Source organism: Bos grunniens, chromosome 10 (genome assembly GCF_055505025.1).
Source record: "Bos grunniens cultivar Pamir isolate PY7600 chromosome 10, Bosgru_T2T1.0, whole genome shotgun sequence".
Classification (NCBI taxonomy): domain Eukaryota; kingdom Metazoa; phylum Chordata; class Mammalia; order Artiodactyla; family Bovidae; genus Bos; species Bos grunniens.
Genome location: NC_141174.1, coordinates 89,141,555 through 89,167,656, shown reverse-complemented (window position 1 = coordinate 89,167,656; position 26,102 = coordinate 89,141,555). Strand labels below are relative to the sequence as shown.

Here is a 26,102-nt window from a genome sequence, read left to right as displayed (position 1 = left end):
TAATTACAGGTTGTTACAAAATATTAAGTAGAGTTCCCTGTGCTATACAGTGGTCCTTGTTGGTTAAGGCAATGGCACCCCACTCTAGTACTCTTGCCTGGAAAATCCCATGGATGGAGGAGCCTGGTAGGCTGCAGTCCATGGGGTCGCTAGGAGTCGAACACAACTGAGCAACTTCACTTTCACTTTTCACTTTCATGCATTGGAGAAGGAAATGGCAACCTACTCCAGTGTTCTTGCCTGGGGAATCCCAGGGACGGGGGAGCCTGGTGGGCTGCCGTCTATGGGGTCCCACAGAGTCGGACACGACTGAAGTGACTTGGCAGCAGCAGCAGCAGTGCATATATGTTAATCCAAAACTCCTAATTTTATCCCTAAATTTATCCCTCCCCTACACCTTTCATCACCGTAAGTTTGTTTTCTATATCTGTGGGTCTATTTCTGTTTTGTAAATAAGTTCATTCGTATCATTTCTTTTTAGATTCCATATATAAGCTATATCATATCTTTGCCCCCACTGTGGATCTCTGTCCATAACACTCTTTGCCCCACCCCGATCCCTCTTGCCCAGTGAATTTCCACACATCCTCTAGTCCCAGTTCAGGTGTGTCTTCCTCAGCCTCTCCCCTGGCCTCCCCTACATTGCCGCCACCATCCAGACCAGTTTCTCGGCTCTACACTTTCCTAGAACCATGTTCCTTTCCTTCCAAGCACACGGTCCAGTGTGCCACCACACCATCCCTAGTGTGAGAGCGTGACCGAGGTCCGTCCCTTCTCTGCACTGTGAGCCCAGGGAGGGGGCACCACGTCTATTTTGCTCACCTCTCTGCCCAGCACCTAACACAGCATCTGACACACAGGAGGTGAACCATAAATACTCAGTTGCTGAATGTTTAGTGAATGCTCCTAAAGGGCCTGTGCCATCCCTGGGCAAAGACATGTCTAGTATTGGGGCATGGCCCCTTGTGGGCCCCTGCTATCTCAAGTTCTGCGGAGGTGATCCGATGATGTGCCCAGTGGAGACCGGAGAGATCTGAAAGGTCTCCCTCATGTCCAAGCCAATCTTTAATCTTCCTTTCAAAGCACGCTTTGCATAAAGCAAACAGCATATTCACTTTGGGGGGCTTTTTTTCTTTTCACAATTTCAACATCACTGTGTTTGGATATAATCATTTTCTTTTTGGGCTTGTATCCCAAACTCTGGCAGGGTCAGTGAGAGAAAGAAGATAAGTTGCAGAGGACGATCTGGACTTCTACAAATGTCCCCTCGGGCCAGGCAGGCTCACTGCCGTGGAGATGAGGCAGCCAAGCCTTGGGACTTGCTCCCCATCGAGAGCAAAGACTCAGAGGATCAGAGGGGGCCCCCCAAAGAGGGGGTGATGGTCAGAGAGGGGACAGGAGCAGAGACACGAGGAGAGAAATGGGTACCTCATAGGGAACAAAGGGCAGGGGGCAGTGGGTCAGCAACCAGGCACCAGGTAAACTGGCTCATTGGAAGCAGAGCCAGGTTGCAGAGACTCTTGAAGAGCCCTAGGAATTAAAGAGGTGGGGGGCCACACACAGGGCTCCCAGGGTTGGTCAAACAGCCAGGCATCGTGAGACCCCAAGTGGTGAGACTAACCCAAGCAGCCCCCACTCCCACCCCTGAGCTTCTCTCCACCGTGGGACCCCCTCCCATTAGCACCTACGGTCTGCTGCTGCTGCTAGGTCGCTTGAGTCGTGTCCGACTCTGTGCGACCCCATAGATGGCAGCCCACCAGGCTTCCCCATCCCTGGGATTCTCCAGGCAAGAACACTGGAGTGGGTTGCCATTTCCTTCTCCAATGCATGAAAGTGAAAAGTGAAAGTGAAGTCGCTCAGTCATGTCCAACTCTTAGCGACCCCATGGACTGCAGCCCACCAGGCTCCTCCATCCATGGGATTTTCCAGGCAAGAGTACTGGAGTGGGGTGCCATTGCCGGTCTGGTCCTACCCAAATCCTCTCCAGGTGTCAGGACCACTTCAGCAGCTGCGGGAGAGAGGGGCGTCTGAGGGGCTAATCTTCTGACCTTTCTTCAGAAGGTTCCACTCTGCCCGGCTCAAGGGAGACTCGGTCATGAATGAGATGCATATGCGCGCAGACCCAAGCCTGAGAGGGCACTCCTGACACGGCTCCATAGTTCTCAGACTTGCCCCACCGCTTGAGATGTCACAGAGGGAAGGGAAGGAATTTCCCAGCACAGACCCTCTAGGAGGCAAGGAGAGTGATCCATGGTGAGCTGCCCCTGAGGGCCGGGAGCCCAGAGTTTTTGGAGGAGCAGCAGCTGACCCCCCTGGGCAGTCAGCAATGGTTCCGTCCAGTCTGCCCCTGGCTTGCCGAACAGCCCTCTCTCCCCTGAGCAGCTGCCCAAAGTCACAGAGGACGGCAATCCTGAGGCATCCCTTCTCTGCCACAAGCCATCAGAACTGGCCTCTGTGATAAAGTAGCTGGCATTATTTTCTGAAGGTTTACAGGTCACTGAAAGTAGCTTCCAGAAAGAGGGCAGGAGGTCAGGGAGCAGACCAGGTCTCTACACATAGTGGGAGATCAATCTTAAGGAAAGGCATGGGCTCCCTTGCGTGTATCTGGTTATGGATGTGCTGTTGGCTCCATCACTGAGCGACCAGGCTGTCTATCACTGAGTGGTGCTGACTCTGTTAAGTCAATTACCTGCTGAGCCTCCTCCCACTCACCAAGTATTAGGGAATGAAACAAACCCAAAGGTGAATTCCCCTCAAGCTAATAACAAAATGCTAACTTATGAACAAAGCACTTTCTCTCTTGGCAGCTAGGACAGACATAATTATCACCTTTCTACAAAAGAGGAAACGGGGGCTCAGAGAGGTTAAGAAACTTGTCCAAGGTCACAGAGCTAGTGATGATTGAGCCAGGGCTTAAACTGGAGGCAACACCAGCTTTGATGTAAATCCCATCAACATTTTAATCCCAGTTCTGCCACCTACCAGCTGTGTGACCTTGGATGAGTTCCTTAACCTCTCTGAGCCCCATTTTCCTCTCCAAACAAATGTTTTAATTACTATCTTTCTCACAAGGTACATGGGAGAATGAAAAATAAGCTGTAATATAAGAAATTGATGGCCCATAGAAAGCAGTTAATAAATGTTTGTTTCTTCTTTCCAATTCCAAATCCTAAAATATATTGTTTTGGGACAATTCCAGCAGAGAGGTTACAAAGGACGTTTTTAGTGAAAAAGGAAGCATGTTCTGGAGAGACAGTGGAATCTAGGAACATGTCTGGCCAAGCATTTCTCTATGTTCAGAGCCTGGGTGGTGCAGCCCCTTCTTTTCCCTTCCTCTCCTCTGGCAGGGCAGAGAGAGCAGGCCCTCCCAGGTGTGTGTCCCCTTCCTCCACACACACGGAAGCCTGGTCCACTGGCCACTGGGGCACATCCACTGTTCTGCCCCTGAAGGTGGAAGTCTGTCAACTGCAGTCTCACGATCAGGGACCAGGGCGAGGGAGGCTGCTCCTCACACCCAGCCTCTGATGATGCCGGCAAGAAGGCTCCGGGTGGAGCTGGTGATGTTACAGTAGTCTTGTGTGTGTGTGTGTGCGTGTGTGCTCACACTCAGTCGCTCTATCCTGTGCAACTCTTTTGTAGGCCCTTAGACTCTAGCCCGCCAGGCTCCTCCATCCATGGGATTTCCCAGGCAAGAATACTGAAGTGGGTAGCCATTTCCTTCTCCAGGGGATCTTTCTGACCCAGGGATGGAAACCGCATCTCTCGAATCTCCTGCATTGGCAGGTGGACTCTTTACCACTGCACCCTCTTGGAAGTCCCAAGTAGTCCTGTGTACTCACACACAAAGCACTTCCTCTCCGGTCATTGCACCTCACTTACAGCCCTGGCAGGGCGACGGCACCACTGTCAATCCAAGTTTACAGGAAGGAAAATCACAAAAAAAATGTTTTCCAGGGTCATGGGACTTGATCTCAACAGACCAGAGCCCAAGCTTCTGTTCACTTCCATGTTCTCTGCCCTTTACACCAAGTCCCACAAGCTCCCTGAAGACTCCAGCCAGCGTCAAACCTAAGCCTCCCTATATCAATGTCACTTCTGTGACATTTTGATAACTGAGCTATGGTTATGTTAAGAGAGTGCCCTTGCTTTGGGGAAATATGCATTGAAATATTAAGGGGTGGTGACCTGAATGGGAAGGAAATCTAAAAGAGAGAGGATATGTGTATATGTATAACTGACTCACTTTGACATACAGCAGAAGCTAACGCAACATTGTAAAGCAAATATACTCCCATAAAAACTTTTAAAAAATACTGTTTAAAACAAGAAATATTAAGGGGTATAGCAGCAACTATCAAACAGTTCCGATACACACACACAGGACAGGGCTTCTCAGCCTCGGCCCTATTGGCATTCTGGGTTGGGTTATTCTGTGCAGAGGGGTGAGGGGACCTCTGTCCCATGCATCCTGGGATGTGTGACACGTCCCTGCCCTCTTCCAACTAGATACCAATGGTACCCATCTCCGGCCTATGTGTGACAACAAAATTGTCTCCAGGCATTAACAAATGGGGGTAAAAGCGCTTACAGTTTAGAACCAGAGCTGGGAGGGAGGCGGGCGGGAGAGAGTGTGAACCAGTGTGAGTTGGAGAAAGCAGAAGTGGTAAAACGTTAACCTTGATCCTTGTAACTTTCCTATCAATCTGAAATAATTCCCAAATAAAAATTAAAAAAAATAAAAATCTATGAGCATTTACAATTTTTAAAAAGAAAGGAAGAAAGAAAAAGACCTTGCCAAGTTCTCAGCTCTCTCCAGTCCGTCCCAAAGATCCCAAATCACTTTGTTCCCACAGCTGCCAACATCCACTGGGTGATCAGAGCCTGCGAGACCTTCCAAACACAGGTGCCTGCTGAAGCCTCACACCGGCCCACCGAGGGCAAGGTGCGGGTACACCCATTAGACATATGCGGAGCCCAAGGCCAGGAGGGAGCGGCCGACTTGCCCGAGGCCCTGCAGGGACCTGAGCGCAGTCCTCGGACTCCAGGACCCCTGCTCCCCTGCGGGCTGCGCAGGCACGCACCCGGCTTCTCACAGTCTCCACGGAGAACTCCCTGGCAGAACGCTGCAAGTTAAGCGCCTGTACTTTTCCCCTTTATTTCCCTTTCCCGAGAGGGACTCTTGGACTGGGCAGAGCTGCCTTTCAGATGCTTCTAAGTCAGCAGATTTTGCCTCCTGCCTTTGCTTTACAATCTGTGATTATTCAAGTCAAACTGGCCAGCTGCCATTAGGAGCAAATTGATAACCAATCAAAATACCCCAAACTTTTAAATAAATAAACGACCAAGTAAGACAAGGAAGGCGGTGGGGGTGGGGAGAGGAATGGGGAGAGAGGAAAAGTAAGTTGCGCGAATGCAAATTAGAATTATTTAAAAATTAAAAGTTACTTTAAATTATTTAACCTAATTACCACCCAACTCTCCCAGGGAGATAGGTCGCCTGTGTTCTGTCAAGCAGGAAGGATTAAGCAGAATCCTCCGGCACTAGAGAAGCCAAGAGAATCAAAGTTGCAAAACATCTGGTCTTGGAGGGGGCGCAGAACAGTGGGGGAGCGCTGGGCAGGGGCACAAATGACAGTGAGCAAGGGGAGCACAGGAAACATAATTAATGTGGGTGTCACATTTCACGGTTGACAAAGCGCTTTCTCATTTTTGTCTAATCCTCACACCCACCCAAGGGCCCAGTATTGTACACACGGGAGAGGCTAAGGACCGGGCTCAGGGTTTAGGTGCGCGCTTACAAAGCTGGTGAGCAGTAAACCCAGGCCTGGAGCCCGGTGCTCCCGCAAAGCCCTGCAAGGCCCTTTCCCCTCCTGGACCCACCTCCTAGAGGGACACCACTCCAGATGACTGGTCAGCTCCCACCCGATTCTGGAGCTGAGGACATTCACTCCATCCCCAGGGGACTCCATTCACCCACCCTGCGTGGCACATTTCGATTCACATTACACCCTATGCAGTGCCAGGCCCTGGGCTCTACCCAGAGCATCAATTTCCTTTCTGTTAATCCAGGAAGGGTCTTATTTGCATATCATTTGCATAAATTTGCTTGTTTCAGTGCGAGAAGGACCCCCAACTCCAAGCAGGTGAGATAAAATAAATTGGCTTATTTATTGTCTTTCCTGGTTCAATTGTATTCCAATCTAACATACTGAGCATTCACAGGGGAGATTTTACCACTGGCCTGTGGGGCTTCCAGGGATGGAGGAAAAGTAGTTTCTGCCCCCCAAACCAGGCCAGGGGTGAGATGGAGGGCTGCCTTGGATAGAGAACCAGAGCAGTTTTACTGTTTTAACTGTACCCCCAAAACATAAAATCCTATTTTGCTGTTCTGTCCTGCAGCGGGACCACAGCCCTGTCTAAGCCCAGGCTGGAGGAAGTCCTGATCTTTGGAGTGGTCATTTAATTTATTATAGACACTCCGTCAAGGCCTAAGCACAAAGCATTCAGCTGATGTTTAAGGTCCCTCCTGACTCTAAGCTCCTACACTAGGGTTTGAATTGATGCTTTGCATCACATAGTTGAATGGAAAAATCCATTATCTTAACAGCTGGCACCAGAATCCCTCTTAGGGAGGGAACTGTCTCTAGGGGAAGAAAAGCCTTTGATATACTGCTTGTGAGACCTGGTCCCTAAGGGTCCGAGGACACTGAAGCCAGGCAACCACAGAGGCGGTAGCGCAGAGGGGCACCATGAGAAGACGCCATGGAGACGGCGCCAGGGGAAGACTATTGCCTGCTTTATAAGAGAGAAAGGCAAGATGAGATGAGGCCTAGGAGTCATGAGGGGTAAGAATCTCTCACTTCTAAATGGCTTCAGACTGAGTCATCCACCCAGTTCAGGTGACCTGTATACCATTGTCATCTCCAACGCATCTTGCAGAGAGCATGGGAGGAGCATTAGAGCATCTCTTATCTAGATCACAAGGACCTGGGAGACTCCAGCTGATGCCTGGGTTACACTCTTAATAAAATCTACTGGGAGGGTGGGATGAACTGGGAGATTGTGACTGACGTATATACACACGCTGCTGCTGCTGCTGCTAAGTCGCATCAGTCGTGTCCGACCCTGTGCGACCCCATAGACAGCAGCCCCCCAGGCTCCCCCATCCCTGGGATTCTCCAGGCAAGAACACTGGAGTGGGTTGCCATTTCCTTCTCCATATATACATGACTATGTATAAAATAAATAATGAATGAGAATCGACTATATAACACAGGGAACTCTACTCAGTGCTCTGTGGTGACCTAAATGGGAAGGAAATCCAAACAAAGAGGGGATATATGTACACATATGGCTGATTCACCTTGCTCTACAGTAGAAAACAACACAATACTGTAAAATAACTATATTCTAATAAAAATTTTTTAAAAAAAAGATCTACTGAACAGCAGTTGAACAAATGTTTAGGGCTTCCTCTGGAAAAGGCATTATACTAAAATCTTCATAACAATCCTAGAATATAGGTTTTATCATTATCCCAGTTTACAGAAGAGAAGGGGCTTCCCAGGTGGCGCTAGTGGTAAAGAACCTGCATGCCAATGCAGGAGACATAAAAGACGTGGGTTCAATCCCTGGGTCGGGAAGACCCCCTGGAGAAGGTAATGGCAACCCACTCCAGTGTTCTGGCCTGGAGAATCCCATGGACAGAGGATCCTGGTGGGCTACAGTCCATGAAATCACAGAGTCAGACACGACTGAAGCGAATGAGCATTCGTCACGCACAGAAAAGAAAACGGACATTAAAAAGGCTACATGATTTGCCTGAGGTCACTTGGCTAGAAGGTAAAAGAGCTAGGATTTGCCTCCAGCCTTAGGGCTGTTAACCACCACATCATATCAGGCGAGCCCCTCAGCTGCCCTTTAAAGCATGGAAGGCGATCATTTTTGAGACAAGGAAGCTGAGTTTAGTGATCCTAAATGACTCACCTAAGACCACTGACTCGTAGGTAAAAACATTTTGATTCTCAGCATGGGGGCCTTTCCACTGTACCTGCCTGCCTCTTCAGATACTACAAACATCAAATGAGTCTATGATTTCATCCTTGCTATTGGTATTTGGGGATGACAGGATGGAGGAAATGCATGAGCCTCAGTGCTCTGATCCCTGTTCTGCCCCTTCCTGGCTGTATATACCACAAGACGTTATTTAATCTCCCTGATTCTCAGTTTCTCATAAACAAAATGAAGGATACTTCCTGTCCACTGACCTCAGAGGATGATGAGTGTAAAGGATTCTGAAGCACAAAGCAGAGCCCTGAGACCACAGGAGAGAAACAAGTTCAGCTTAAGGAGGAAGGGGTAAGGGCAAGCCTGAACTGTGACATCCCTCATCCCACCAGGCTCTCAGAACCCCTGGGCTCGTGCGCAACCCCTGACCCCGAAGCCTGGGGCAGCACCGCTCCTCTTAAGAGAGCCGTTTTCCTTTCCTGACTGTGATCCTAGTCTCTCTCCCCTTCGGGCAGGAAAGTGCTGAGCTGTAGCCGGTGAACTTCTGCTAGAGCAGAACCCCAGGCCCCCGACCCTGTGCATTACTGCTGGAGCCTGCTCGCAGCCCTCTGTCTTTAAAGGATGCCATGGACTTCTGTTTGTTTCCTCCACTGCTTCCTGATCCAAAGACAGACCCAGGGACTCCTCTGGTGGTTCAGTGGCTAAGACTCCATGCTCCCAGTGCAGAGGGCCCAGGTTTGATCCCTGGTCAGGGAACTAGATCCACATCCTGCAACTAAGAGTTGGCATGCTGCAGCTGAGTTCACAGGCCACAACTAAAGATCCCGCATGCTACAATAAAGATCGAAGATCTTGTGTGCTACAACAAAGACCTGGGACAGTCAAATAACTAAATCATAAACATTAAAAAAAAAATAAGACTGACTCAAAGGCTAAGAAATGCTGCTTCTGAAAAGAAATGGCTTTTCTCATCTGGAAAGGAGTTGACTTTAAAAATGATCATCCCTGCTTCTCACATCCCAGTGAAAGGACAGTGGTGCAAATCAGTTGCCACTACCACCAACTGGGTCCATGTCACAGGGGAGCCAAGGGACCTGCCTGCAGAGATGCCAGTCTGATAGAAGAGACACAGTCCCTGCAACAGGGAGCTCCCTGTGTGATGGGGGAGACACAGGCCCTGTTACAGGGAGCTCCCTGTGTGAAGAACCTCTTGCCCTCGTGGAACACTCTGCTAGAATGAGAGACCCCATGTTGCCCTGAAAGAGCTCCCAGCCTGACGTGCCTCAGTTTACCTGGTACCTGGTTTACCTGGGTGTCTAGTACTTCTTGGCTTCCCAGGTGGCGCTAGTGGTCAAGAATCAGCAGTGAACAAGTTGCTTTGGGAGTCTCTCGCCTCAGTGTCAGGAAAGTCCTGGGACAGGAAGTGAGAGGCATGCAGAATGGGCCAAGGTGAGACCTGTCAGATCACATCTGGGTAAAGCTGGTTAAAGCCTGTCTGGAATAACTGGGGCTAGAGTACGATGTGGGGTTGAAACGATGTGCGATGTGAAGTGAGTCCCAAGAGACATCAGTACAAGCTGTGAGAGGCAGGATGAGCAGGAATTAACCAGAGAAGGGTAGGTAGCAGAAAGAGCTTTCCAAGCAGAGGAAATAGTATGGACAAAGGCCTGGGACAAGAGGGAACACTATTCAGAACACTAAAATAAGGTAAGTGTAGATGAAGCTCAGGGGAAGAGTCAGCGGTGGGAGATGAAGCTGGAAAGGCAGGCAGATACCAGACAATACAAGCCCATCTTAAGGATTTGGAATATGATCTAAAGAGGGATGGGAGCTATTGAAGGGTTTTAAGCAGTGGTAAGGAGAGACCCATAGGGGCTCTGCTGGTGGCTCAGATGGTAAAGAATCTACTTGCAATGCAGGAGACCTGAGTTTGATCCCTGGGTCAAGAAGATCTCCTGGAGAAGGGAATGGAAACCCACTCCAGAATTCTTGCCTGGAGAATTCCATAGACAGAGGAGCCTGGCAAGCTACAGTCCATGGGTTGCGAAGAGTCAGACATGACTGGGCAGCTAACACTGCTTCTACTATTAAGGAGACACCCGTAACAAATTCGTGTTTAAAAAGTTTACTAGGAGAATTTCCTGGTGGGTCCAGTGGTTAGGACTCCAGCTCTCAAAGCTGAGGGCCAGGTTTGTCCTGCAAACCACACAGTATGGCCAAAAATAAATAAATAAATACATAGTAAAAATAAAACGTTTACCTTCTTGATGAAGATAGGGTCTGGAATAGAAAGAATGGCTATTTTGTGACTTTCCTAAAGTGTAGCCTTCATCCCAACTGCTTTCAACCAGGAACTAAGGGGTCGAAAACCAGAAACAATTGAACTATTGCCTGCGGCAACTGTAAACAAATCGTGGTTTGAAATGGTTTGCTGGGAAGGAAACGGTAGGCAGGAGAAGGGGCGGTACCTCCTGGGAAAGAAAGAAGACAACTGGTCAAACGTCATAGGAGATAGGCTAATGACACATCTTTGGCAATAAACTGATGGTGTTTACTAGGAGTGAGTCCTTACCTACAGAATGTTTTTTAACATACGTACCTGGTTTACCTGGGTGTCTAGTACGGCTTGGCTTCCCAGGTGGCGCTAGGGATGAAGAACCAGCCAGCCAAACATAAAGACGCAGGTTCAATCCCTGGGCGAGGAAGATCCCCTGGAGGAGGGCATGGCACTCCAGTATTCTTGCTTGGAGAATCCCCATGGACTCTCCTGTCCATGGGGAGAGGAGCCTGGTGGGTTATAGTCCATAGGGTCGAAAAGAGTAGGACTCAACTGAAGCGACTTAGCACACACACAAGGTAGTACTGCTTATGGTAAATAAATACAGAAATCTATGAACTTATGGAGCATGGATCCCTTTTGTCACCTAAGCTATGTAACTGAGTATAAAGTGGAGATATTTCAAAGCCAAAATAGTTGCCTTCTGTGGGAGCAATGTAGTTACATACAGCTCTTGCTGCTGCTGCTGCTACGTCGATTCAGTCGTGTCCGACTCTGTGCAACCCCATAGACGGCAGCCCACCAGGCTCCCCCGTCCCTGGGATTCTCCAGGCAAGAGTACTGGAGTGGGGTGCCATTGCCTTCTCTGACATACAGCTCTTAGAGACCTCAAATATAAATCAGGGCAGATCATGTCCCAAGGTGATGAAAGAGGACTTAGTGGGTTGCTTTAATGGTCCCACAGCTCTCCTTGTTTCACTCATGCCTCCTGTATTCTTGAAATTATTCATACATTTTGATACTGGGTAAACCTCTGCTTCATGAGAGTCTGATCTGACAACTCAATGCATTGTCTTCTCAGTAGGACAGTATATGCAGTCTCATCTCCAGATTCATTAAACGTAAATTTTCTCTGTCTTTTGGGCCATTGTCTCTCATTGAGCTGGTGTTTTTAGGTTCTAATTACACCTATCAAGTCTTCAAAATGCCTTTGTCCTTGACTGTGACCCAATGGGTAGCTCAGAGTCTCACATCTTATCAGCCTTCAAGAATTCAACATTTCCTCCCATAAGAACCCCTTTTATCAATTCCATCTGAGCCCCTCTCTTCAACAAGTCCTCTGGATTTCAAGAAATCTTGCCAAGAAATAATTAAAATAGTTTTTCCAACTTTAAATTAATCAAAGACATTCATAAGTCCAGAGCTTCTGATCAGCATGAAACTACCTGCCATGTGAACTTAACAGTGTTTCAGATAAAAGCAGAGAAAATGGTCTCTTAACATGCACGGATGTTCAATGCAGGGTAGGAGGGAGCTCTTTTTGAAATTTTGGAAATACTTCTTAAAGAGACCCCAGGTTGGAAACCACTGCTAAATATATTCCTTTATTCTCGCTCACTTTGTTCCTCATCTACCATTTCTCTGATCTCTCATAAAGTTCTTCAATTTTCCCTACAGTTTATTTGCTCCCATCTTAGTATTTTACCACCCACATCATTTTTTAAATATTTATTATTATTTTTTTAATTTGGCTGTGCCAGGTCTTAGTTGAGGCACACAGGATGTTTAGTTGTGACATGTGGGATCTAGTTCCCTGACCAGGGATCAAACCCAGCCACCCCCCCACCACTGAAGCACCAGGGGAGCCCCTCACCCACATGATCTTAATGTCATCAGCAAGCCTGAAGCTCACCATGAATACTGACTTTCAAATCCCATGTAAAAATGTTAAATAACCATCTCAGGAGTAACCCACTGAGTGTGACTCTGAACCCACCCAAGGGCCCTTTCCTCTCCATCTAGATGTCCTCCTCATGGTTTTGAGTCCCAGCAACCCTCTGCATGGCCCTGGCCCAGCTTCCTGCCCCTCCATGGTGGGTGTTCTCCAAAGAGGAGTGAACAGAGTGACCCACTGTTTTCAAGGGAAAAAAAATTAAATCTATTTATATTATTTACCTAAAAGGTGAAAAATAATTTTTATTTAATACTTAGTATATACATTGACAAGCAGCACATATATATACTTTATTAATAAATTTATATATGTCAGAGTGGAACCCAACACTTTTCTTAGGAAAGTGCTAGTTTCTCAGTCATGTCTGATGCTTTGAGATCCCATGGACTGTACGGCTCTGCCTGGCTCCTCTGTCCATGGAATTCTCCAGCAAGAATACTGGAGTGGGTAGCCATTACCTTTTCCAGGGGATCTTCCCAACCCAGGGATTGAACCCAGGTCTCCTGCACTGCAGGCAGATTCTTTACCATCTGGGAATTCCCAGGTGGGTTTCAGTTCAGTTCAGTCGCTCAGTCGTGTCCGACTCTTCGCGACCCCATGAATCGCAGCACGCCAGGCCTCCCTGTCCATCACCAACTTCCGGAGTTCACTCAAACTCACCTCCATCGAGTCAGTGATGCCATCCAGCCATCTCATCCTCTGTCGTCCCCTTCTCCTCCTGCCCCCAATCCCTCCCAGCATCAGAGTCTTTTCCAATGAGTCAACTCATCGCATGAGGTGGCCAAAGTACTGGAGTTTCAGCTTTAGCATCATTCCCTCCAAAGAAATCCCAGGGCTGATCTCCTTCAGAATGTTTAGTGGTAAAGAATCCGCAAGAGACGTAGTTTCAATCCCTGGGTTGGGAAGATCCCCTGGAGGAGGAACTGAAAACCCACTCCAGTATTCTTGCCTGGGAAATCCCATAGACAAAAGAGCCTGGCAGGCTACAGTCTGTGGGGTGGTAAAGAGACGGACACAAGTAAGCGTCTGAGCACATGACTATCTGAGCCGCCAGGGAAGCCTCGGCATTCAAACACCATGGATTCCATTGCTGGAAATAGCCTCCCATCCCTTACCCTCTTTTCTATCCCTCCTTGCTTCCCACCCCCAGCCCTACTGCCTGGGTGTTTTTCTGGCTGCTACCTGTCTCAAATCTCCACTCTATTCCTGTCTCCTTCAGATCTCTGACTTGCTCCCTACCCAGTCTCCTAGACATGGTGTTTCAGAAGCCCCTGTATACTCACTGGCCATCAGCAGGGCCTGGACCCTCTCTTCTCAGGCCAGTCCTAGGAGCTCCCACACCCAGTCCCTGTCCCTGGGACCACAGCCCAGCTCAAAGCCCCAGACTGGTACTTAAGTGGGTAATTGAATAGTCAAAACATACCAACAGTATAAAAAGGTCCCTTAAAATGTTGTATAATGTAGTCCAAACTAGAAACGATCTAAATACCTATCAGTATGGTAATGATAACCATGTATGCAAGATAGCAAAAGAGACACAGATGTATTGAACAGTCTTTTGGACTCTGTAGGAGAGGGCAAGGGCGGGATGATATGGGAGAATGGCATTGAAACATGTAAATTATCATATGTGAAACTAATTGCCAGTCCAGGTTCAATGCATGATACAGGGTGCTCAGGGCTAGTGCACTGGGATGACTCAGACGGATGGGATTGGGAGGGAGGTGGGAGAGGGGTTCAGGATGGGGAACGCATGTACACCCATGGTGGATTCAAGTCAATGTATGGCAAAACCAATACAATATTATAAAGTAAAATAAATAAACAGGAAATAAATAAATAAATACCTATCGGTAGAGTTTGGGAGGAAAAATTACAGTATATGTACAAGATAAGTCTGTTTTGCAGCCATTTTCCCAGAAATTTCTAATAACTTGAAGAAATCCTCAAGCTATAAGATCAAGTACAAAAGCAGGACTCAAAATCTATGTGAAGTGTTATTTCTCCAAAGAAGACACACAAATGGCCAACAGGTACAAGACAAGATATTCAACATAACTAATCATTAGGGAAATGCAAATCAAAGCTACAATGAGATAACACCTCACTGAGGTCTAACACCTGTTAGAACGGCTATTATCACAAAGACAAGAAATAACAATTGTTGGCAAGGAAGTGGAGAAAAGAGAACCCTGTGCACTGTTGGTGGGAAGTGTGTACTGGTACAGCTATTATGGAAAACAGAATGGAGGTTCCTCAAAATACTAAAAATAGAACCACCGCACAATCCAAAAAGTAGACTTCAGGGTATTTATCCAGAGGAAATGAAAGCACTGTCTTGAAAAGATATCTACACGCTTCTGTTCACTGCAGATAATTCCCAATAGCTGAAAAATGGAAAAACAACCTAAGTGTCCATCACTAAATGAGCAGATAAAGAAAATGCCACACGTATATTCAGTGGAGTATTATTCAACCATTAAAAAAAAAAGAAGGAAATCCTGCCATTTGTGACAACATGGATGGGCCTTAGGGGCATTATTCTAAGTGAAATAAGTCAGAAAAAGAAAGACAAATACTTCACAATCTCACTTATATGTGGGACTTTAAAAAGAAAAATCACCAAACTCATAGGTACAGAGAACAGACTGATGGTTGCCCAGAGGCGGGGGCAGTAGGGTGGGTGAAATGGCTGAAGGTGGCCAAAAGGTTCAAAGTTCTAGTGATAAGTCTGGACTCCTGCATGGAGCCTCCTTCCAGCCCTAAGGTCCCAGTTTGCCTCTACAGAGTCCTGGCTGGGGTCTTATCCCTACGCTGAGAGCCAACACATCCCTCAGCCTCCCCTCTGCCAAAGAAGTATTTAGGCACAAACCCGAGACCAGCGGGCTGGGCTGCCCTGGGTGCACACCTCATCGGAGAGGGGGCTGTGGTCAAGACCAAATGGCCTTCATGCCACCTGGGGTCAGAAGAGTCTCTGGGGACTTCCCTGATGGTCCAGTGGTTAAAGAATCTGCCTTGCAATGCAGGGGTTGTGGGTTTGATCCCTGGTTGGGGAACTAAGATCCCACATACCACGGGGCAACTAAGCCTGTGCGCCATGACTACTGAGCCCATGCACTCTAGAGCCTGCCCACGGCAACAAAAGATCCCTCATGATACAGACCCTACAGGCTGCAACTAAGACTTGACACAGCCAAAACAATACGTAGATAAGTATTTTAAAAAAAGAGTCTCTGAAGGGGCAGCACCTGGTGTCCCATTACAAGCCCAAACAGAAGCCCTCACACCTTGGGTAACCCACACTGGCAACTCCTGGGGCCCCAATAAAACCCACGCTTCCTCACTCACCTGCCTTTGACCCCAGCGCATCCGTCCTTCTTCACTCTTTCGCCCCTTCCTCCTCCTGGCCTTAACCTCAGGGACACAGCTCCCCTTCCCCCATTCTTATCTTTCCCTGCTTCCCTTTCTTCCTCCAGACTAAAAGTGGGGCCTGGAGAGGCTGTTTCAAGACTTAGGAAGGAGCCCCCACCCTGTAGCTGCCCTCAGAAAGGGGCGGGGAGGATAGACCTCTTCAGGGTAGGAGACACCAGAAAGAAAAAGATCAGAGCAATCCCACAGAGCCCAGGGGTGCTGAGGCCAAGCAGAGCTGTCTGAGGGGGTTTATGGATGATGGGGGGCTGTGAAGGGTTGTGAAAACCACTGATGCACAAATTTATGGTTACCAAGTGGGGAAGGGAGGGTGGGATGAACTAGGAGGTTGGGATTGACACGTAAAGCCAACTGTGTATAAAATGAATAACTAATGAGAACCTACTGTAGAGCACAGAGAACTCTACTCAAGGATCTGTGAACTGATGGGGAGGAAGGAAATCTAAAAAAGAGCGGATATGTGTATTCATATAAGTGTTTCACTTTGCTGTTCAGCAAGAAACTAACACAACATTGTAAAGCAACCAAACTCCAATTAAAAAAGAAAAAACAAACCATTGATGCTTAAGGAGCAGGGAAGCCTGTACAAAAGAACTTATGTTATTCTGCAGTGAAGGCAAACACTCCCTGCCCGAACACTGTTTTTCTGAAGGATGCCCTTAACACCCTGTAATGTTTCCTATGGTTAAAAACCTACATCCAGACCTTAACACTGATGCCAGTGGGGTGCAAAGTGTCATGGCAGATGGGGGCCAAAGTCACTGTAAGTGCTGAGGCTCTCGTGTACATGGGCACACACCACACACATGATGGACAACACCACACAAGTGTGCACACATGCACACACACACCAGACACACACGACACAAGCATGCACACTCACACACTCACCACACGCACATGCACTAATATGTGCACACACGCCACACACACACACACACCACAGGCACACACACACACATGTCTTCAGCACAGCCATCAGCCATTACAGCAATCAAAGCCCAGTGCCAGCTTCCTGGCAGCCCAAATGGACCTCTGCACTTTTACAATAAAATATTTCCTGGCAATGGAGAGCAATCATGCCTGCGGTGAGTGGGTGCTGTGTCCTTCCACACTAAGGTCAAGTCCTATTCTCCTCATAACAGCCCCGCAGCCAGAGTGAAAAGGAGGGTGTGCTCCTGCCCCTCAAGGAAGAGAGCAAACTGCAGCTGCCTGGCAGACAGCCCCCTAAAGCCTCCCAACCTCCCCAGGGCATCCCTGGCCTCACAGCGTCTGCCTCTGGCCCTCCCCAACTGCCCTCTCTCTCTCCTCAGTGTCTGGGCAGCAACATCCCCTGCCCCATCCCCAATGGTTCAACCAGTACAGGATTCTGAGGAGCCCTTCCCTTTCTGGAAGCTTCCCTTGGTAACTGTGGTCGGCTTTCCTTCAGGACTGGCTGCCAGACTGTGTTCTCTCCCCGGGAGCTCTGGTCCCCAAGGGGAGGCGAGTGTCCCATCAGAGGCAGGCTGCCTGGCACAGCTAGTGCCGGAGCATACGCCTGAAGGGCACACGTGAACAGTGACAGAGGAAGATGCCGTTCTCCTCCAGCCCTGATGACCTGATCCTTCTACCCTCAAGGGCCTGAAAGAACTGACCAGAAGCATCTGGCCATGCAAGACAGCTGCAAGACAGCCTCCACCCCTAGCCCAGCCCAAACCCACTCATGACTGGAAAAAACCCCACCCTCAGTTCATGCCACAGGGAGAGGGGCTCTGAGAGCCTTGACTTGCAAACACCAGCCCCCTTTCCCACGCATCTCGACCCCCTGCCCCTCTGCCCACCCCCAGCACTCCCAAAGCACCTCCTGCAATGCCCAGTGGGGCAGCACCACCGAGACCTTGGTGGAGATCTGAACGCGGATCCACTGATTCTGAGGGTCTGCCTTACACACGGGCCTCTGTGCAGTGCTTGTGGAGCATGAATCTTTTGCAGCAAGAGGGGAAAATCACTTTGCATTGCATCCACCACTCCATCTGGTTTCTCAAGAGGCAGCAGGATTCAGCTTATGGTCTTCTAGTTGAAACTGGTGATGAAGGAAGAGGTGGGGCTCTTAGGGGCTCGCTGTCCTGAATGTCCTGTGAATACACGAAGGGTTACTTCTTGGACCCTCTCCTGCGCCACAACTTACCCGCTTACAAGAAGGATATGATCCCAAGGAGAATTCTGACTCCAGGGGGAAACAAGTCAAGCAGTCCCGGTTCTGACCCCAATCACCTCTGCTCTTTCCTCTCACTCTATCCAAATTTACCAAAACAAGACTCTTCAAGGTTAGGAACAGTTGCCCAGATGAAACAGGAGAAAGAGAGCAAACAAGCACTGCAACTGTGCACAGTCCTTTTTTGAAATTTATTAATTTTTATTGGAGTATAGTTGCTATGCAATGTTGTGTTAGTTTCAACTGTACAGCTATACACATACATATATCCTCTCCTTGTTTATTTCTTTCCCAATAAGGTCACCACAGATACACACAATTCTTAACTGGAGCTTAGTTTGGGAAAAAAAGACAACTATAAGAGACATTTGAGGGACAACAGAGAAACTTTAATATGAACTGGGCATTAGAACACATTAGATATTATTAATTTTGTTAGTCGTGATATTATTCTTATAATATATAAAAAATATGGGGGCCTTTTTGGAAATTGTGCTGACATGATTAGAAGTAAATATCATGATTTTGTCATTTACTTTAAAATGATTCCATGAAAAAGATAATAGATCAGGCAAACATAGAAAAATGTTAACAATTGTTGAATGTTGATTGTAGTCCATGGATTTTTATTGTACTACTATCTCCAATTTTCTGTACCTTTGCAGATTTTCATAATAAAAAGTTTTTAAAAAATGCTTTTTTTAAGTTTATAAGGTAGGGGTAGAATTTAGTAATTATTTCATTTTTATTGTTAATTTTTCTTGGCATAAAATTGCTTTACAATGTGGTGTTAGTTTCTGCCTTATAGCATCATGAGTCAGCTATGCATATGCAGATGCCCCCTCCCGCTGGAGCCTCCCTGCCGCCTGACCCCATCTCACCCCTCTAGGTCATCACAGAACGCCGAGCTGAGCTCCCTGTGCTGTGCGGCAGCTTTCCACTAGCCGTCTAGTCTCACACGTGGTGGTGTACATACATCAATGCCACTCTCTCAATTTGTCCCCCTCTCCTTCGCCCACCAGGTCCACAAGTCCATTCTCCGCATCTGCACCACTCTTCTGCCCTGCAAATAGGTTCATCGGTACCATTTAAAAGGCAGGAAAAAAAAGTCCCAAAGGATGCTTCTGGGCCTCATGCTGCCAGTGGCAAACCCAGATGTTAGCTGCTGAGTGACTTCTGGTAGCAAGGGCACCTGCACCAAAGTTGGAGAGACTGAGTTCAAGGTCAGCTCAGCCCCTCCTCTCTCCCTAAACTTATTTTCTTTGAGCCTCAAATTGTTCTTATCTATAAAGAAGGAATAATAAAACCATCAAGACTAAGTTGTGAGAACTCAATCAACTTCTACACGTAGAAACACATAACACCCTGTGGGTCCTCAATAAACATTCATTCTTGTCCTTTCTTTGCGTCTCCCCTGCTTGGTTAAGAGGGTTGGCCTAGTGTGTGGCAATGAGATGCAAAATTTAAGAATTTTTCTCTTACAGGAAGATAAAGTAAGTGTATTTCCCCCTATTCCTCCTGCTAAGTACAACTGAAAACCCCAGACACTATATGCAAAACAAAGAAGATTGTGAAAAATAAAAAGAAAATGCCAGAACAACTAGAAACTTCAAGACCTCACATGATAGTGAGTTCACAAGCACACACTATCATGAATTCCTTGGGGTTTTTTTTGGCCTTATATGTCCCAGACTTGGAACTGAAGACACCAGGAGCCCAGAATTGCCACTGGGTGCATACACAGCAAGCACTAACAAAAGCCTGCTCTCTCAGCCAAAGGACCAGGAAGAAGGCAGTCAAGCAAGCAGGAAACTTTTAAACCATACCCACTGTACGCCAGCCAAACACCAACTGGTGGGCCCCATCAGCAGAAGCTAAGTGGGGAGCCTAAACTTCCATCCTTGCAAGATTATAATAAAGCACTCCAATGTGCCACCTCCACCATAGGGATAATGTCAAAAAGGCTAAGTAGGCAGCCAGGATGTTTATCCCTACCAGCTGGTAACAAATTGCCCCTTGTAGAACAAGTGAAGATCATGTTGGGAGCCAGAAGTCCCACTGCTGCCCAGCAGGAACAAAAACCCACCCCTACCCTTAGGTGTCAATAGGGGCCAAATCTAGACTTCTAACCCTACCTGATATTTACAAGGCAGGAATCCCTACTTTCCCTGCCAGAGAGTTGTCAGAGAAAGCTAATTAAAACAGAGGTATAAATAAGGCCCAGGATCTCATGACATAACATGAAAATGACCAGGTTTCAATTAAAAAAAAAAAAAAAATCACTCACCATAGCAAGAACCAGGAAGATCCCAAACAATGAAAAAGAATAATCAACAGATGCCAATTGCAAAATGACAGTGGTATTAGAATTATATGACAAACAGTTTAAAACAATCATTATGTTTTGTTATAAAATAAAACAAAGAAAATCAAAATGTTTTCTTGAGGAATTATGAACATACTTGAGGCAAATGAAAATATAAAAAGCCTCAAAAAATAGAAGCTATTTAAAGAATGAAATGGAAATTTTAAAATTGAAAAACAATAAGTAAAATAAAAATCCCAGCAGATGGACTTAACAGCAGAATGGACAAGGCAAAGGAAAAAAAAAATCAGTAAACTGGAAGATAGAACAATAAAAATTACCCAATATGAACAACAGATAGAAAATAGACTAAACATCCCAAATTCACCAAGTGACACAATCTATAAATTCACACTGTTGTTCCTGCTGTTTAATCTCTAAGTCATGTCTGACTCTTTGTGACTCCATGGACGGTAGTCCTCCAGTCTCCTCTGTCTATAGGATTTCCCAGGCAGGAATACTGGAGTGGGTTGCCATTTTTTTCTCCAGAGGATCTTCCTGACCCAAGGATCAAATCCATGTCTCCTGCTTGGCAGGCGGATTCTTTACCACTGAGCCACCTGGGAAACCCATACATTCAAGATCGAACCCCAAACAAGATAAACCTAAAGAAATCCACTTCAAGGTGCATAATAATTCAGCTTCTGAAAACTAAAAATTTAAAAAAAACAACTTTGAAAGCAGCCAGAAATCATAAAAATGAATCAAATAGAACTTCAAGAGTTAAAAAGTGAAATAACTGGAATGAAAAAACATCAGATTTGAGCAGGCAGAAGAAAATAAGAGAACTTGAAGATAATTCAATTGAGACCATCCAGTCTGCATGGGAAAAAAAAAAATGGGGAAAAATGTCAAGAACCCAGAGACCTGTGGTACGCTGTTAAACATATCAATATATGTATAATGGAACTCCAAAAATGATAGGAGAGAAAAGGGCAGGAAAATATAGAGAGAAATAATGGCTGAAAACTTCCCCAATTTAATGAAAAATATTACACTTCTGAGAAGCTCAAAAAACTCTAAGTAGGATGACATCAAAGAAATTTACACTTAGACACATCAGAAAATGTTTAGAGACACTCTTGAAAACAGCAAGAGAAAAGCAACTCATTACTTGGGGTCCTCAATAAGAACAGCTATTTTCTCATAAGAAACCACAGAGGGCAGAAGGCAGTGGGATAATATATTCAGAATGCTGAAGGAAAAAGACTATCAACAAAGAATTATATACCTAACAAAACTTCCCTTGAAAAATGAAGAGACTAAGACATTCTCGGATAACAACAGAGAGAACTCATCATTTGCAAATCTGCCCTATAAGAGATACTAAAAGGAGTCTTCTGAGCTGAAACGGAAGAAGAGTATACAAAGAACATCACTAAATGTAAGTACATAGGTAAGATAAAAGACAGTTTTAAAGGGGTCGAGAAGTACAAACTTCCAGTTACAAAATAAGTAATGGGAATGTAATTAAAAAATAAAATCAAAAAAACAGTTTAAATCTATTTTTGTTTGCAACTTTTTTCTCCTATATGATTTAAAAGACAACTGTATAAAGCAATAATCATAAACCCATGTTGATGAGCACACAATGTATAAAGATGTAATTTATATAACAAATAACAGCACAAAGGAGAAGGGGAATGGATCTACATAGAAGCAAAGGTTTTGTATACTCTTTAAGTTAAGTTGGCATTAAATATGTGTAGAGGAAATATTTATTATTATAAATGAGGAGTTACAGTTGACTCATTGGAAAAGACTCTGATGCTGGGAGGGATTGGGGGCAGGAGGAGAAGGGGATGACAGAGGATGAGATGGCTGGATGGCATCACTGACTCGATGGACGTGAGTCTGGGTGAACTCCGGGAGTTGGTGATGGACAGGGAGGCCTGGCGTGCTGCGATTCATGGGGTCACAAAGAGTCGGACATGACTGAGCGACTGAACTGAACTGAACTGAAAGGGAAATAAGATGTCTATATTTCACTCAAACTGGAAAAATGATAAACTATGTACATATAATGGGCTTCCCAGGTGGCGCAGTGGTAAAGAATCCTGCCAAAGCAGGAGACTTAAGAGATGTTAGTTCGATCCGTGGGTCAGGAAGATCCCCTGGAGCAGGGCATGGAAACCCACTCCAGTATTCTTCCCTAGAAAATCCCATGGATGGAGGAGCCTGGCAGGCTATAGTCCATAGGGTTGCAAAGAGTTAGACACAACTGAAGTGACTTAGCGCGCATGCAGTGAGGGGCTGGGGGTAGGAAGGAAGTAGGTGTAACTATAAAACAGCAGCATGAGGGATCCTTGTGGCCTTGGAAATGTTCCGTACCTTGACTAAACTAGCCTAATCAGCTGTGTTCAGGCCAACATTTGTACTGGACTCTCAAGAACAGCTTCCCTTGTGGCTCAGCTGGTAAAGAATCCGCCCACAGTGCGGGAGACCTGGGTTCAATCCCTGGGTTGGGAAGATCCCCTGGAGAAGGGAAAGGCTACCCACTCCAGTATTCTGGCCTAGAGAATTCCATGGACCCCTTGGGGTCGCAAAGATCCGGACCCGACTGAGCGACTTTCACTTTCGATCAGGAACCTGTTCCCATTGGTCAATGCCTCATTCTGATTGGTTGATGCTATGATGTACTAACTGTCAAATATTTTGACCACAATGCTGGTAAGACACTCTCCTGACCCACATGGTCCATAAGGGAGCCATATGGAAGTAGTTCCTCCCTTCCTCTGGGAATACTCAAAATGCCAGGATATATTCCCTTCCTTATATAACTCCTCCTGCCAGCAGAGTTAGAGAAAAACATGCTGATTCACTGCCCTAAGGACCCTGATCACTTTACAGACCCAGGGCACAGGCCTAGCAAAACAAAATCACATATCCCCAGGACTTCCCTGGCCGTCTAGTGGTAAAGACTTTTCGCATTTACTGCATAGGGGCAGGTTCGATCCCTGCTTGGGGAACAAAGATCTTCACATGCAGCATGGTTAAATAAAAACACAGATATTCCCCAAATATACATCGACTCAAAAAGACCATTGTGTTCCACCCAGAAGTGTTTAACTGAGCAGAGGTTACTGAAAGGGACTATTTACACAGGTGAGGGTAGGATATAGGAATCCACATGGAATGTTAGATAAAACACTCAGAGATTCGCCATGGTAGGAAGACATTACCACCCTGATAACTGGTCACTTTGAAGGAACAAAGTGAAGAATGAGTGATAGGAGCTAGAGAGAAAGGGACTGCAGTTGTGAAGGGACACGGCCCCTGGCAGAAGCCCAGGGCAGGAAGGGAGTCAGGAAGAACCCACCCCCCATCTCTCTCTCTTTCCACTCCCCAGTCTTCCACAGGAGCCTGCTTTGGCCAAACCCAACCAGAAAGCAGAAATCCAAGGGCCCAGGCCAAACGGAGCTACTCCACGCACAGAGTGGGGCACAGAAGGGCAGAGATGTGTGTGGGGGATACAAGGGGCAATGCAGAAGGCAGAGAGGCAGACAGAGACCCAGCGGAGCAGAGCAGCAGTCTCCAACCCTTTTGGCACCACAGACGGGCTTCATGGAAGAAAATTTTTTCACAAACGAGGGGGTGGGGGTGGTTTCATGATGATTCACTTTATTTCAATTATTATTACATCAGCTCCACCTCAGACCATCAGGCATTAGATCCCGGAGTTGGGGACCCCTGGGTCAGAGGATACTCATCACACATGGCACTTCCACACCAAGACCCAGAACCACAGGCTTGGTGTACAACTGCCAGATTCACCCTGCTCACCAGCTCACAGCTGTCTTCCACATTCTCCTGTCCTCAGTGGCACAGCTTTGGTGTGTCCAGGGGAACTGCCTGCAAAGGGGAAGCCATAGGATGCCCTCCCTGTCCCAGGCCCCCAGGGAAAGGGAGACGGTGAAGGAGGGTATCTTCTAACACTGTCAAATCCTCAGCCCACAGAGCCCTGCAGCCAGGTTGGGCTGGCCCTGCACTCTGCCAGAAGCCCAGTAATCAAGGTAATTACAGACCTTTTCCTCCTCTTGGCACACTGCCCCCCAACAACACAGCATTTCCCGCCCCCACCCCTGACTGCCAGCTCTCTGCCTGGTCTCAACCCACAAACACAGTGTCCCCATGGCAGGGACTGTTCCCAGAGGCTTGCTAGCAGATGGACTGAGGCAGCCACCAGATCAGAGTCCCCACTGCCAGGGACTCCCCTCAGCCCACAGGGGAAGAATCAGGACTCAAGTAGAGGCTCAGGCAGGTTACCTCAAACCACAGGATGCAAGAGGTGTCCAGAGGGAACAAGAGCTGCATTCTCCAGACAGCTGAAGGGAGGGCAGGCCAGACTCTGTGAGCGGGGTGAGCCCCACTTCCCAGCCATGCATATCCTGGGGCATAAGGCAAAGCTAGAGAGGGCCAAGAAGCTGTTTTGCACGATCAGGGGAAAGGGCAAGAAGGAAAAGTGATGGGAAGCAAAGCTTGCAAACCCTACATTAGAGGAGAACTGGCCCCTGGTGTCTCGGATGGTAAAGAATCTGCCTGCAATGCAAGAGACCCAGATTCAATCCCTGGGTTAGGAAGATCCCCGGAAGGGAATGGCTACCCACTTCAGTATTCTTGCCTGGAAAACCCCATGGGCAGAGGAGCCTGACAGGCGACACTCCATGGAGTCGCAGAGTCAGACACAACTGAGTGACTAACACTTCCATCAATAGCTAATTCGGACCTGAAATTAAAACTCAAAAAATTGCCCCCTCAGCCTCTCCTGCTTTCTCTGACCCCTTGCTAGTGAATAAGGAAAATCAACCAACTAGTTACTTAAGATCATAGCTCATTAAAATTGAACAAGATCTCAGCGATAAGAACAATCCTCCAATTTATGGGTGAAGAGAAACTGGGAGGAGGAGCAATATATATAAAGTCACACAGCAAGGGACTTCCCTAGCAGTCCAGTGGTTGGACTGCCAATGCAGGGGGTGAGGGCCCAATTCCTGGACAAGGAGCATGCCTCATGGCCACCGGGAGCAAAATGTAAAAGAGAAGGAACATGGTAACAAATTCAATAAAGTCTTTAAAAATAGTCTACATCAAAAAAAAAAAAAAAAAAGAAATCTTAAAAGCAAAGTCACAAAAGCAGGACAGTAGCAGCACCACAGCCAAAAGTCCTCAAGTCTCCAAATACTGAGCACCTAGGATGGTTGGATGGCACCGTCAAATCAATGGACATGTTCAATTCACTTCAGTCGCTCAGTCATGTCCAACTCTTTGCAACCCCATGCACTGCAGCACGCAGGCTTCCCTGTCCATCACCAACTCCCAGAGCTTATTCAAACTCGTGTCCATTGAGTCGGTGATGCCATCCAACCATCTCATCCTCTGTCGTCCCCTTCTCCTCCTGCCTTCAATCTTTCCCAGAATCAGGGTCTTTTACTGTGACTCAGTTCTTCGCATCAGGTGGCCAAAGTATTGGAGCTTCAGCTTCAGCATCAGTCCTTCCAAAGAATATTCAGGACTGATTTCCTTTACAGTTGACTGGTTTGATCTCCTTGCAGTCCAAGGGACTCTCAAGAGTCTTCTCCAATACCACAGTTCAAAAGCATCAATTCTTCAGCACTCAGCTTTCTTTATCGTCCAACTCTCACATCCATACATGACCACTGGAAAAACCACAGCTTTGACTAGGTGGACTTTTGTTGGCAAAGTAATATCTCTGCTTTTGAATATGCTGTCTAGGTTGGTCATAGCTTTTCTTCCAAGAAGCAAGCATCTTTTAATTTCATGGCTGCAGTCACCATCTGCAGTGATTTTGGACATGAGTTTGAGCAAACTCCAGGAGATAGAGAAGGACAGGGAAGCCTGGAGTGCTGCAGTCCAT

At 47.0% G+C, this 26,102-nt stretch overlaps 1 protein-coding gene across 5 annotated transcripts in view; it reads right to left on the bottom strand.

The window, feature by feature from the left end:
* Positions 1-26,102, bottom strand: part of MEGF11 (multiple EGF like domains 11) — a 400,952-nt gene that overhangs the window by 329,152 nt on the left and 45,698 nt on the right. For 2 of the 5 annotated variants that reach the window (XM_086322954.1, XM_086322955.1), the window contains one exon: positions 17,509-17,782. The exons of the other annotated variants lie outside the window; for them this stretch is intronic. The gene's annotated coding sequence lies outside the window, so the exon portion shown is untranslated. The remainder of the gene's footprint in view (positions 1-17,508; positions 17,783-26,102) is intronic. 5 annotated transcript variants of the gene reach the window in all.